Below are 14,686 nucleotides of genomic sequence, written 5' to 3'. Positions count from 1 at the left end.
ACGTCAGAGGCTTTAACTAAGTGCTTCTCCTGCTGAAAATGCTAAAGCCCTGCCTTTAGCTCCCGCCGGCCATCCCCTGGCCTCCGCTCCTCCCGGGCAGCAGCCCTGAGCTGGCCGGCCTGTGCCAGTGTGTCTCTGGCCACTACAGATAACAAGGGCCGTTACATTCCAAATCCTTCCCCAGCCTCCTGCCCTCCCTTCCGCCAAAATCCCAAACCCAATTTCTCCCTGGCAGATCAAAGGCTACCCGAGCTACAGGAGAGCTCACTCCATCAATAAACTCTTGACATGGGAATAAACAGAACAATCCAATATTTTCCTTCAGGATTTATTTGGTCCATGGAGTTGCAGTGCATTGCTATACACCTCCTTTTGAGAACCCTGGAGATTCGATGTGGAGTTTGCTCAAGATAGTTTGCTCTCTGAATTAAAAAAGCAAAACTGCCCCTCAAGAGACACAAGAGCCCTTTTCTAATCTTTGTCAGTTTTAAACACACAAACCATGGAGCTTAGTGGTACAGTTGGATTTACTGGGTCTCCAGAAGCAACTTTCCCTCCACTCCAGCTAAGTTTGCAAGTTACTGCAAATTTACCTAAGCAAGTAGGTCTATTTTTGACAATTAACTTTGCCATTTAGGAAATATAATAACAATTAATATGCTTCTCTCACTGTTCATTCTAGAGAAATCAAAAGTACTTCACAGACAATGATCTGAAACTAGGGATCAAAAAGTACAGCAAACAAAAAAAAAGTTAACTCCAGGACGCTGTACATTTGGGACATACCAATTGTTTTAAGAACCCACAGGAATATTCATTTAAAAAACCAATTCCATTGATGCCTACATCACTCTCCTATGGCTGTTTCTTTGATTCCTAAATCCTCAATCCAAGTTGAAGTTGGAGGCCTGAGTTGCTAAACCAGTCCACAGGACTCACTGGAACACAGCCACCTAGATTGCCACATTAGCTAAAACGCTATATTTCCTCACGCACACCTTCATGAATATCACATACTTTGCAACTTTGGAAACAAAGTCTTGCATATTCCTCCTTTATAAGATATGTTAAGTATATTTAGGTCAATATACACTTTTCATTAGTAAGTAGGGGAAATGTTCGACACGAATCACTGAAGCATATTAAAACACTCTGATTTAGGATCCAGATAAGAGAAAGCAAAGTAGGTCAGTGAAATAGGCCAGAAAATGAGGAAAAGTGGGGAAAAGAGGAGGTCTGAGACGCAATGACAGTTACAGCTTAAGCCCAGAAAACAGACAATAGAGTGCCTCACCTTTACATTTATAGCCTCCAGGAAGAATATTGACCCCTTGCTGAACTATTTGTACATTTCCTTCTAAAACATGACTTGATATTGAGAGTCCTTTTTATCCAACACGGAGCTAAGCACCTGACCATCTGGACATTATTTCCTTTAGCTCTCACAAAGAGTCCTCTGAATGTGTACCATTTAATAAATGAGGTAAGTGGTCCTAAAAAGGTTAATAATCTTTCCCAAGTTTACATGGAAGTAAATGGAAATGCTGGGATTTGAATGGAGGCATCAGACTTCAGAGCCAGCACATGCACTGCCAACCTGACAGAAATGTCTGCACCTTCCCTACCAGCCCACCACTTGATTTCCACCAAGAGGCCATAGCCTTTCTCCACGATAAAACCTTTTTCCAGTCTTCTCCATCCAAACTTTCATATGACTTTAACAATGTTTGTTTTATTTGTATGTTTATGTTGCCCATCACCAATTTTATTATTTTTCAAACACTTTCCCCTCATTCTTGCATTTCTGTTCATTAAGTCAGGAGAAAACCAGTATTTCATGGAAGAGAACATAGATCACACAGTGCACTGGTGGGGACCTAGAAAGAGGTCCTCCAATTCCGTCTGCCTTCTCCCAGGTCTTGCAACTGTCAGAAATACATCTTTCACATTAATTTCCCTAGTTTCCAACTGCAACATTTTAAAGAAGCCTAGCATGATTTATTGATATCTGTCCCCTAACAGGAGTATATCCAAATTCCTCTTCCTCCTCTTAGCACAGTGATTTGCCCTAATCCTTTAGAGAGGCAATGGGGAATTTTTATTCTATTAAGGCAATGTGCAATTATCTTGTGCCCCTGCATTTCATGGGTACTTTGCCAGCCCTTTCAAGTAGCTCACCATGTAAGTTCAAGACAAACAGCCTTTGGATGCATGTATGTCAGAGGTCTCGGCAAACTGACTGGCCCGAAGATGGAACTTGGCCTCCGTGGCCTAGGATAGATCAGCACTAGTAGTCCACCTCGTGAAACAAGTCTCTGAGCCAAACCATACAAAGCCAGTGTTGGGGGCGTCATGGAAGCCCAAGCCAGACAAAAGGCAATTTTTTTTTCCTCTGTCAAGAAAAGCAGCCAGATGGGAGCAGCGTGAGGAGACAGGACAGAGGCTGGCTGTATAACAGCTATGGCATATAATGGCCTCACAGGCCCTCTCATCTTGATAAGCATGTTCTGGGGCTTCACTGGCTTCTTGGTGCTTTGATTCATCCCTAAGGAGCCATCACCACAATGTTGGTGACCTGTTCAGTTTGTTGCTATCTCTTTCAGCTGATTGCCATTCTGGTCCAAATCAACCCCTCTCTTTGGACCACGGTTAAAAAATGAAACCATCTGGTATCTCCAGCATCATTGGCCTTTAGAGAGAAGACCCGGTGCCCTCTCCGGTGATCAGCCATTCAGCCATGAAGAGAATTCCACCTGATGCAAAATCACCTTCAAATCCCAGATCACCTTCCTTGACTCACTTACTTTGGCCATCAGCTGCCTTAAACATTCATACCACATTTAAGTATCTTATTCTACAATGCAGTATTTTTTTTCCTGTCACCTTTTTTACACTTCGATAAATTGTGCCTTACTTAACCTAAACTGCTGACTCCAAAAAATTTTTGAGCTAGAAGGTTATTCCTGAGAAATATGTTACTCTCTTCTTGAAATCTATGGTTTTGAAGATGGCTCCTACCTGCTTACAACATGGGAATCAATGAAGTGTTTAAAAACTGCTGCAAGACAAATAAAGACTCCAGTGGGGCAGTCAAGAGGAGACCACGTTCAGAGGGAACATCTGACCCAACAGAATTACACCGAAGGATGTTTTCAGGATGAATTTTCTATTTCTGCCATCTTTTGAAATAAATTATTTTAACCCTTTCTATGAAAAGAAAAAGAAAATCAGATTCATTCCCTGCCCTCAATAGTGCATCACTTCAAGAAGGTCCCCTTATAACGTCCTGAGGTTTATGTTACAGGGTAATCAAACCAAGTTGTTGAATAGACTCAAGGACAGTGTGGATGGACAAGGGCACCTCACAAACAGAGGAGGACTAACTTGACCACTGAGTGAGCCTCCATGAAGAGTAACATTTCCTAGCACATGCCTTTCCACAGGATTTCTCAAATGTCAGAGGATTTTGCTGACAAAGGAGACTCACCTCAAAATGTCCCTGTGGGAACCACAGAGAGGCTCTCTCCCACATACCTGTGGCCACCATAGATCTTTCCTGTCCACTGACACACTATCACCTGGGCTCCTTATGGCCAAAGGCATGGGTACCTACACTGGCCAAATGAATTCTTGGCTTTGTACCAAGACAAGGACAGCTAACCATCTGTGTTTGAGCCCATGACCTTGGCCTCATTAGTATCATGCCTTCTCCAACAGGGTTAGGGAGCTGTACCCTGTGTGGCCACGTGTCACCTAGCATGAAACCATCAAACACATGAGCCCTGGGTGAGCAAAAAAAGTCTGAGGAAACTAAGGCAGAACTACACATCTATTTCTAGGAAGTCATGCATTTCATATAACATGTTCCTGCTTTCAAAATTGCCACAAAATGAAAATGGTCAATTTTGAGCCTTTACTAGAAATTTTAAAAATGATATATATAATAGATAGATAGATATTTCATATAAACACAAATGTATTATATTTTATACTTATACATATATAATATAGAAATATATTAATTATATAATACATTTTATTTATAGATTTATATTTAAATTATATAATAAATTTTATTTATAAATTTAAATGTGTGTGTGTGTGTGTGTGTGTGTGTGTGTGTGTGTGTAATTTTAGAACCTTCTTTAGGAGAAACTGAAATATGGTGTTTCAGATGCTTTCCAGTGGCTCCATTTCACTCTGCCCACCAGGCAGACGGGTGAAATGAGTATCTGTTTTTGTTTGCTTCCTGAAGTGAAACTACCACCAAATACTAGTGTCCTTTTCCAACAAGTCCCCTTTGTACTCCTGGTCTTTCTCTTTGTTGGGTGCCTATGGGACAAGTAGTTCACCGACAATGGAAGCCTCCTCTGTGGGGACTTAGCTGAACTCCAGTAGCAGAGCTTTCTCCTGCAGGGAGTCCTCTTCCCTTTCTAATCCTTTGCTCCTGTCTGTCTTTCCACAAGACCTAGCCTGCACCATCCTCTCTTTCCTCCACCATGTCCCTGACATGGTAACCTTCTTTCTCCAACACACCAAGCTCCTTCCGGCTCACAGGTACTTGCACAGGTACTCATTCACTTCACCTGGAAGACTGTTCCCTGTCTCCTTCTCATCTTTCTTTTCTTACCCCAATAATCACCAGTACAGAGACATTTTCCTGACCTCCCCACCTGAATCAGTGTTCCACCTCCACCCAGTTACTCTCCATTCCATCTCCCTGAGACTGTTGTTTGGAGTACTTATCATCATCAAGAAATCGTCTGCATTTATGTATTTATTCATTGCTAGCTCTCTCCTCCCTCTAGAATATAATTTTCCATGAAGGGGGAACGTCACCTGTTTTGCACTCTCAAATACCCAGCACCTAGGCAATGCCTGACACACAGTAGGAGCTAAATAAACACTCAGTGAATGAATGAATTGTCCAGTGTTCCTCAGAGGAAAGATACAGATTTTCCAGAGAGACTATTGGAAAACCTGACTTGTTAGTTAGGGAGTTTGAACAGCATTAATGACTTCAAACACCCTGACACTCTGCTTAGTGTCCAGGTGTTGTGAGAACCTGCCTGGATTTGGGGGTCTCCTCCAGTTTCCAAACACAAAATTGCCTACATATTAAAATGCTTAGATATATTTAGCATCTAGATGATGATAATAGTTACCATTTAGTGCATACCTTCCCTGCCAGGAATGTGTATGACACATTCTCTCATTAGCCTGCAGAGAAACCCTGTGAGGTAGAGATATTATCCCTACTCTACAGATGAGGAGAGTGAGTCTCAAGTGATTTGCAAAAACACATGGAAAGAATCACTATTAAAACTGGTATTTGAACCTTATCTGTTTCACCTATCTTGAAGGTTCATGCTTCTAATCATCTCTTTGTTTTGAGAAGCCAAAACATCCTATAGTAAAGAGAATCAGTTCGTGGTACACGTACATAGGATATCCTTGCAAAGTTCGAAGCATTTGCATAATGTTATTTGTAATAGTTTTCTAACCCTGTCATACCCATTCTAGACAAGTGCTCATTTGCAAGATAGAAGTACAACTACTTCAGACCTTTTGTGAGTTTTTCTGGATTTTCTAATACTGCTGTCATCAACTCTAAGGAAAAAAAGTAGAATTGTTTGAGGTTTAGCACATATAGAAACTGCTGCTCTTTGTTCCAAGTGACAAACATCTTATATTTACGGAATATATAAGCTGAGTTTCTCTCCTTTATTAGCAAATTTTTACCAAAAGTAATGTGCAGGGATGAGAAACTAATGTTCCTAAGAGTAAAATTTACACAGAAGTTTAAAATTCCTAACTTTTCTATAATAATAGCTGCATCATCAACGCCTCTCCAACAAAGCTATAAAAACATTACGACAATATGTCAGAGAAAAACCAGAGAAGGAAATAATTTACTCTCTTCCAACTCTCAGACAACTTTTGTTTTCTTTTATCCCAATACCTGACTTTTCTCTCTTAATCTGTCCATATTATAGATTGTTCTCTCTGAGTCTCCTTTTCTTCTTTTTTCTTTCCTAGAACTCATTACAATATCTACCTGTTAAGCTCTTGTCCCTTCCAGCTGCCTGTTAATCCCTATCTCCAATTTCTACCTGAAGTTTACCAGCTCCTCCCTTAATTTTTTCTTCTGTGAGATGAGCTTCCAAGTTCTTACTCCTTTCCACTTGACTTTGTATGAAAATCCAAGTGTTTAAGATTTACAACTCTGCTTAGCAGGCTCTCTTTCCATCTATTCTGGGGCTTGACTACTGAGCTAAAAATCCCCCAGCTGAAATAGCAACAGATGGAAGGTTTTGAAGACATATCCAAATCTCCAAGTTCAACCAAAAAAGCAACAGGTTTCAAACTTGTTACATTATGGTGGGCAAGGAATTTCCACAGCCTGACCCATTTTTCTAAAAGGGCATTTTCAGCAGTCTCCATGATATATTAACCAAACAACTGACCATATTAAGAGCTTTTTCACAATAGGGAGAGCCTGTGTGCACATAGATCTTCTCTCTCAGGCCTGTTTAGAATAGCAAGTGTCCATGTCACAGGACATCTCCCTGCTCTTGGGTTATGGATGATAACAGGCAAAAAAAATAAAACAAAGGGCAGAGAAAATACAATGTTGGAGAGCAGTGGGAAGTGGTCAGAGCAGGTGGTTAAGAGTAAAGGCCTTGGGATCCCAATTTTGGCACAGAACAATCAGTGTGGCCTTAGACTAATTAACTTCTCTAAGCCTCAGTTATCCCATCTGCAAAATGGGGACTGTTCATAGTACCTAATCTGAGGTTTTGCCATGACAAAAGAGTTACAATTTAACAAAAGAGTGCAAAAAATGCCTAACGCTCTTAGATGGTACCATGTTAACAAGTGGTTCCTATCATTATTACTGTTTTTATTTGCTGTAATATCTTTGGACTGGGCAGCTTCTCACAATAGCAAAGAAATTTAGGCCAATAGGTATATTGTCAGGTTTCTCTCCTAGATAACCCAAATTTATACCAGATGAAGTAAAGGGAGAAAAAAAGAAAAAATAATAAACAAAAGCCCTTTAAAATGTGTTTTCAATATAAATGGTCTAGAAGCAGAAAAGAAAGAATAAAAGGAAAAGGACAAAGGAGATAAAGCATGCATCTCTCCCAGATTTCAGCATAAACTCTCATGCACTTGAGAAAGACCCATCCATTCATTCTTCAGAGTTCTTTTCCAAGGGAGGAGATTTTCTCCCCGAGACGAGAGACAGTGACTGGCCTCCAAATCCCAAAAGAAAGTTCAGAGCTCTGGCCTTCGCACTGAGGTGGAGGTCTCCAGCTGGGGAGCCCTGACCTGTCTGCAGAGTTTCGGCTGCTGGAGCCACTGAAAAAGGGAGCCCAAGGGACACACAGGTTCGTTTTCTGTCCTGAATGCACGTGCATTCCAGGGAATGTGCTTGGAAGGGGGGCAAACTTCATCAACCCCACCAAACTGGTACTTTTAATGGTTGATACTCTAACCCTTCTGGCCACCAGCTGTCATAAGAAAGATATCTCCCTTTCTGAGAAGCAGAGTAACCTCACCAAAAGGTTGTTCAAAAGGCACACAGCTCAGAGCAGACAAAACAAATTCAGATGGAGAGTAGAATGGGGCCCATCCTGAGGCCGAGACCACAGTTGGGCTGCCTGCCAGTTTGCTTATTTTAAACCTGGTTTATTGGGGCCAGAAAACTCAGCAGCTTCTACCTCCTGAAACACAAGACACCTGTGACACCTGCAATGTTCGGATCTTCCTTAAAATAAGTGTGTGCATTGATTATTTTTAGATGGTGTGCTAATTATTTTTAGAAGGAGCTGAAAAGAGACAGTTGAACCCACCTATGAATTGTTCACAGCTTCAGGAGTCCAGAGCTTTCCTTTCCTCAGTGGGTGCTTTAAAATTCCACCTGTATGGGAAAGGACACTAGCCCTGTGCTCCACTTACCTAAGAACCAAGCATTCTCCTCCATTCAGAAATATAATTATTTGTCAAAACATGACTTTTATTCTTGCGGAGCATCTTTTCCACTGACAGTGATTTTTGAAAGCTTCAAATATCTGAAGAAACTGTCAGAGGCAAAACTCTGCTTTCTTTTCCTCTTCATAAACTAGCTGCTTAAAAATACTTAATATGCTTAAAATGCTTAGGGGAGGCTGAGCCCAGTTCCATTGCAAACAACTTGAAACGAGTTCCCCTCTCTTTCACTCCCCTCATCTAGCACCTGAGGTGGCGAGACTCAGACCCACTGAAACCAGCAGCTCTGAGCCGGTGCCTGGCAAACATTTCTCCTTTTATAACTACTTGAGCATGGCAGGCTCTTCCTATAACTACATTACATCATCATTATCAAAGACCAAAGGAAATTAATTTTGTTTTTCAAGGTCTTGGCAGTAAGTCGGTTCTTTACTTCATCAGACATCTGCTGTTTTTCTACGTGTGTCATTTGTGAAGCTGAGTTTTCCTTATGACTTTATTCTCATAACAATTTATCATGCAACAGTGTTGACCACAGAACTGGTGCCAATGGATCTTTCTCTCTCTGAGCATAAAGTGTAACATTAACTTAAAGCCAGTATCATGATCTGTATTTCATTCTCAAATCGTTTTCGGGGCTTACAAAAAACATAAATGCCAACAAGACTGTCAAGAAAAAATAACCGCTATGGTCTCTGGCTGAAATGTATTGCCAGTACAACTCTACTTTGTTTTAACAGATGGACCTTTATCAGCAAATTATGTGGGCAGTTTACCAACTTCCCTTAGGAATGGAGGAGTGCTTCCATTTACTTGGGCTCTTATCTCTCCACTTAAAACCACATTTGACCACAATGTGCTAAGAATTTTTTTCATGTATTGATACAAAGGATAAACTACAGAGAATCTTCTGTTCTCCAATTATTAGTCATTCCTGGGCTGATTGATATATCCTAAGCCTGATTTCACATTGGCGGAAAAAAAATGGGGCAGTTCACATGCACACGCTGGCTTCTCTAATATGTTCTACATTTATTCCCTTGCCTAGCATAACAGGCCCTCTGAAAGAACTCTTCGTGGTATTTATTTTGATGAATAATCTGCTGGGGTGTGACTCACTTTTCTTTTCCTTCTCCAATCTCTCACTATTGTCTCACTTTTTCCAGGTGCTGGCTAACTCCTGGTAGCCTCAATTCTGCAGGTAACACAGGAGCAAAATCCACAAGAGGCTGTTGTTTCAGACAAGAGTGAACAGCTCTAGAATGTGGTGTGGAGAACGCTGACTTCAAGGAATAGTAGAGAAAAACTATTTACCACAGGCTTCATATACAGACCTCTGTTTTTATGTTTATATTTTTTTATTAAGGAGATTAATGCCAAAAAAGAGAGATGAATGATGACTCTTAAAATTTTATTTTACCCTGAAAATTACTTTCACCTTTCCTTGTTGCAATTTGTCATAAACATTTCCACAAGAATCAAATCCCTAAGTCATAGTTTCTTTACCCCTATAAAATGAGAAGTTTGAATTAGACCCAAACTTGAGCGTTCATGAGAAACACCTGGAGAGCTACTTCAATATGCAGATTCCTGAGCGCCACTCCTGACAATTCTGATTCAGTAATGTTGAAGTGGGACCCAGGAATATTCTATTTTTCAACTCATCACTGGTAAGTCTAATGCAGATGGTCCACGGAACACACTCTGAGAATACTGGTCTGATGAGCTTCAGCATGCTTCCTCTTTCAGTGTGACTCTATAAAAACCTCAGTTGGATATGAGCTGATTATCTGGGCAAACCTGTCTCCTTTGGGTGCTTGCCTCATTAGCGTTTCCATCCCTTGTGTCTGATTTGTGAGTACTGGGCTTTGAGGCCAAATGGGGTGTGGGTGGCAGCTCTGCCTCCAAAACCTGAGCGTGTCACCCCAGCCCAGCCCAGCCTGCAGGCTCCTCCCAGCCTCAGAGACAGAGTGCTTTTCAAAATGCTCATATCTTTGTGGTCGAAGTGGGTTCCCCAAACAGCAGACACTGCATTTTCAAGGTTAAATGCAGAGCTCCCTTTCATTTTAAAGGCAAGCAGCAACTTTGGGATCATGTTTTTTATTTATTATATGACAGGTCTTCTCCATTAGCACAATGAGAGAATGTTGTAGGGATGCAGTTGGAAAATAGATTACAACCCACAGGACAAATGAACCACAACTGAGTGTGGGACTTTTCAAAACTATTCTTCCTAACCTTAAGCTTTATAAATGAAAACCAGAGGAAGTGCATGGCTGGTATGGCCAAGAGGCCCAGCACTCACGTGTGCTGCTAGAATTTACAGGGTGCTGTGTGGAAAAGAGTCCAGCCTATGAACATACTGAAGTCGGAGAACAACGCTGGTCACTAATTCCTTACTATCTGTGTGACCTTGGCCAAGTTATATCACCTCTCTGACCCTTGGTTTTCCTTATGCATAAAATGGGGCTGACAGTAATTCAACAAATATTTACTAAGTGCCTACGGTGGGTCAGTAATTGTATAGTAAGCTATATAATTGAACAAACATGCAAAAATCCCTGCCCTCAGGAGAAAGACAGATGAAAGACACAAAGAAATAGAAACCATGTCAGCTAGTGGTAAATTAATACCCTGTGATGAAAAATAGAACAGGGTAAGAGCTAAGAGTAAGGGCTGCTGTTTCAGATAAGATGGTCAGGGAAGGCCTTTCTGAGAAGGGACCATTTGAACAGATGCCAGAATAAATGAGGAAGGAGTCTCATAATATCTGAGAAAAAGCCACCCAGTCAGAAGCAAAGTACAAGTGCAAAGGCCCTGAGGCAGGAGAAGTTGAGGAATGGTCAAAAGACAGCAATGAGGCAAGTGTGGCTTAAGGAAAGGGAATGAGGAGGAGAGTGATAACAAATTAGGTCAAAGAGGTGGCCAGGTCATAAAGGGCCTGAAAGTGAGCATTTGGGGTCTCATTCTTTGTTGATGGGGAGGCATTAGAAGTTCTGAGCAGCATAGACTGATGTATGTTTGAAAGGCTCATTCCATTTGCTCTTTGAAGATCAGACTGGGGTGGAGGGAAGGGTGCATCAGTCAGGATAGGCTAGGTCATCTTTCCTTATTGCAATCTGACATAATCATTTTCATGATAATTAAGTCCCTAGGCCTCAGTTTCTCTAAGCCTATAAAAGGGGAAGGTAATAAACAACCATAAAGTTTTAGTGGCTTATAAAGGCAAAGGTTGTGTCCCAGTAATACGTTAATGTTAACTTACGATGTCCACTGGAAATTGGCTTGAGTTCTGCTCCACCCCTTCTTACTCTGAGGAGCAGCCTCTATTTGAATCACTATAATACTGGGAAAGGGAAGCATTGTGGTTCATGCAAAGGCTCTCAAATGTCAACCTGGAAATGACATGCATCACTTCACTCACATTTCATTGGCCAAAGCAAATTGTTTGACCATATCTAACATCACCAACAGTGGGAATGTACAATCCTACCATGTGTGTGCAAGATGAAATATTGGGTAAACAGCACTAACAAATACCACAGAGACTAGAGGGAAGCAGAGAGTCCAACAGGAGGCTTTACAATAACCCAGGCAAGAGATGAGAATGGCTTAGACCAGGTAGTCACAGGAAAGGTGTCAGGAAACAAATGCAGAAGATATTCCTAAGGCCAAGATAAGACCTGCTGATGGATTGGATGTGGAATAATCACAACCACCTCACAGTAGATTTATGTTGGTACAAATTAAAGAGATGATGAATGTGAAGTTCTTATGCAATTCCAGACACACTGTGAGCCTCAACAATGGTGACTATTATTGTAATTCTAGATTGAAGAGGTACTTATGGTAACAGAGCAGAACAGTTTAATTTCAGACCATCCTATTTTCCAAGGTATATAGTTCCTTTACACTTACACCATTATTCTCTCTCTCTCTCTCTCTCTCTCTCTCTCTCTCTCTCTCTCTCTCTCTCTCTCTTTCACACACACACACACACACACACACACACACAGATTTTCCAAAAATAATCATAGTAGATACTTTCAACTTCACCTTCACTTTAAATGGTCTTCACCTATTAGGAAACTTTCAAATAATGAATTGATTTTCCTAGTAACTTCAGAGTAGCCTTCATTCCTGTGGACATACGTTTGCAACCCAGAAAGTAGTCTGCATAAAAGTCAGGAAGCCCCCAGTCTTTCTGCTCAGATGTTGTAGATTAATAGTCATTCAATTTGGGAATGCAAAATGAACTGATAAGAAAAGCTGTACATACCAGTGACATTCAGGAATGAAAACTGACAGATCACCTGCTTTGGAAGATTTGATTCTTCAGATTTTAAGAGGGGGGTGGAAAAAAGACCTTTAGTGACATTTGCTCTCTTATGGCTTACATTAAACAATTTAATATATAACATGAGAGAGAGAACATGGTATAAACAATATATCCAGCAGGAAAAATAAATGACCTCAGTCCCAAGAGGCACTGTTATGCACTGGTACTGTTCATGTACATTATAAGGAATGATGTATCAGTTTTACTTCTAATCATTATCTAAATACATCACGGTCGGTTCCTGGAGTGCATTACACTATCTCACAATGCATGCCCACATTTTACATTAATGTGGAAAGTATCCGTCCGTTATCAGGCGGAACTTAATTCTATATTGAAAAATGAGGTGTCTGCTTGGTACACTTCTATTTTAAGGTTTAAAGTCATTGAGAAACCAAATCTAAAATAGAACTTAGGAACCAAACTATGCTGTTTTTTATAGCGTGGATGTTAAGAGGTAATAGTTTGTCCAACTCAGAGGCATCACCTATGTTTTGGGTACCTCTGGTTTCCAGCCCTGTTTGGAGGCATCTAACCCAATTGTGCTGTTAAATGATTAAAAATATTCTCAGAACAAGTTTTTAAGTAACCATAATACATGTGACTATCCCTGAGTTAACTGATCCTATAAGCAAGCAAAATGTCTCAGAAATGTCACAGTTTCAGCTTCTAAATCATGTCTTTCAAACTGCTTCCTCCCTATTAATGTATTCTGATTTAGGGTTCAGAACATATGTTCTCTATAGATACTGGATAAAAAGGGCTGGTGTTGCAATATTGAACAAATGCAATGTAAGTATAACACACCAAATGATGGGTTCCATAGGATAAAAAATAAAAGCAGATTCAGTTAGCTGCAATAGGAGTTCCACAAAGTGGATCTGATAGATTTATAGAGCATCTTCTATGTGCTTAAGACAGTATTAGGTACCATATGAAATAATAAAATATGTGTAACTGTCTCTGTTCTCAAACTCTTCAGAACAACTGAGGAGTCAGTTGACCTCTGTTGGGTACATGAGATGCAAATGCAATTTGATCTAGCTCAACCAAAACACAGAAAAAATGGAGGGAGTGGGAATTTACTGGCTTACCTGACTACACTGTGGGGCAAGTGCAGATCTAGCCTTGGGGACAGAGGGATGAAATGTTCAGGTGCTTTGTTTTTATGTCTCACTACTGTGCTTCTCTTTGTGTGTCAGCATCATTCTCTCAGACGGAGTTTTCCAGAACAACCCTGTACCATCTTAACCATGTAGGCACCAGAATGAAAAAGATCATCCCCAGTGGTTCTAGAAAGTGGTGCAGATTTCCATGGTGTAAATACTCCCACCCTGGCCAGTTTCAAGCTGCCACCCTGAGGTCACTGAGCAGGGAATAGGCAAGAGATGTCCACAAAGGGTTCTCCTGAGCCTGGCCAAGTAGGTGCCAGCAGGTGCAAGCCAGCTCCCACACACCACTGACCACACTACATGCACACCCTCTACACATGCCTACAAAAACCTGAATTAGGCCACTGCTTTCAAGGAATATTTATTTCAAAGGAGACTGAGAGGAAAATAAGTAATTACAACACAGTGTGGTAATTGCTTATAATACAGGCACACACAGACTACAGAGGTGGCCCAAAGGTAGGAGTGATCCCCTCTGCCTCAGCTGGAGTTGGGTCCCCAGAAGAGTCTGTGTAGAAAGGATGCCATTATGGTTGAGAACACATTCACCAGACTTGTAAGAGTGATGGGGGAAGGGCAGAGGAACGTCATGCACAAAGACCCACAGGAATGCCATGGAAGAGGGAGTGAAGGGCTGGGGGAAGGTGCAAGCAGCTGAGAGGCACAAGCCAGGCTGGGGTGGGGAAGAAAAATCAGGGATGAGGCCTGAGGACTTTGGATGCCTTATAAGGAATTTGGATTTTTATCCTATCAGCCAGTGGTTTTCAACCTGTTTTAGCAGAGGGAACCCTTTTACTATGAAATGTTAGGTGTGATCTCAATTTATAAAATAAATTTCTCATATTGTTAGTGTATACTCATTATACTAAAAATAAAGTAATGGTGATATATTTGATGAGAATATGAGTTTGTGAACTGGTGGTGTCCTGAGTACTAAAATTTGGTGCATAGCACATTTGAAAGAGTTCATATTGTTTGTTCTTGAATGGTTTTCTAAAAAGTAATTTCAAACTTAAAGTTGCCAGCATAGTATAAAGTACAGCTATGTACATTATAATCCACAATCACAATATAGGTAGGTCACAATATAGGGGGAGGCAGTACAGCACAGAGAAGACAAGTAGTGACTCTATAGCATCTCATACACTGATAGACAGTGACTGCAATGGGGTGTGTGGTG

The 14,686-nt window shown here is 40.9% G+C and overlaps 1 pseudogene; it reads left to right on the top strand.

Moving 5' to 3' along the window:
• The first annotated feature begins 2,460 nt into the window (after positions 1–2,460).
• Positions 2,461–2,757, top strand: LOC108397720 (V-type proton ATPase subunit e 1 pseudogene; annotated as a pseudogene).
• Positions 2,758–14,686: the final 11,929 nt, after the last annotated feature.

Source organism: Manis javanica, chromosome 8 (genome assembly GCF_040802235.1).
Source record: "Manis javanica isolate MJ-LG chromosome 8, MJ_LKY, whole genome shotgun sequence".
In the NCBI taxonomy this organism is placed as follows: domain Eukaryota; kingdom Metazoa; phylum Chordata; class Mammalia; order Pholidota; family Manidae; genus Manis; species Manis javanica.
This window is presented reverse-complemented; position numbering and strand designations above follow the sequence as displayed.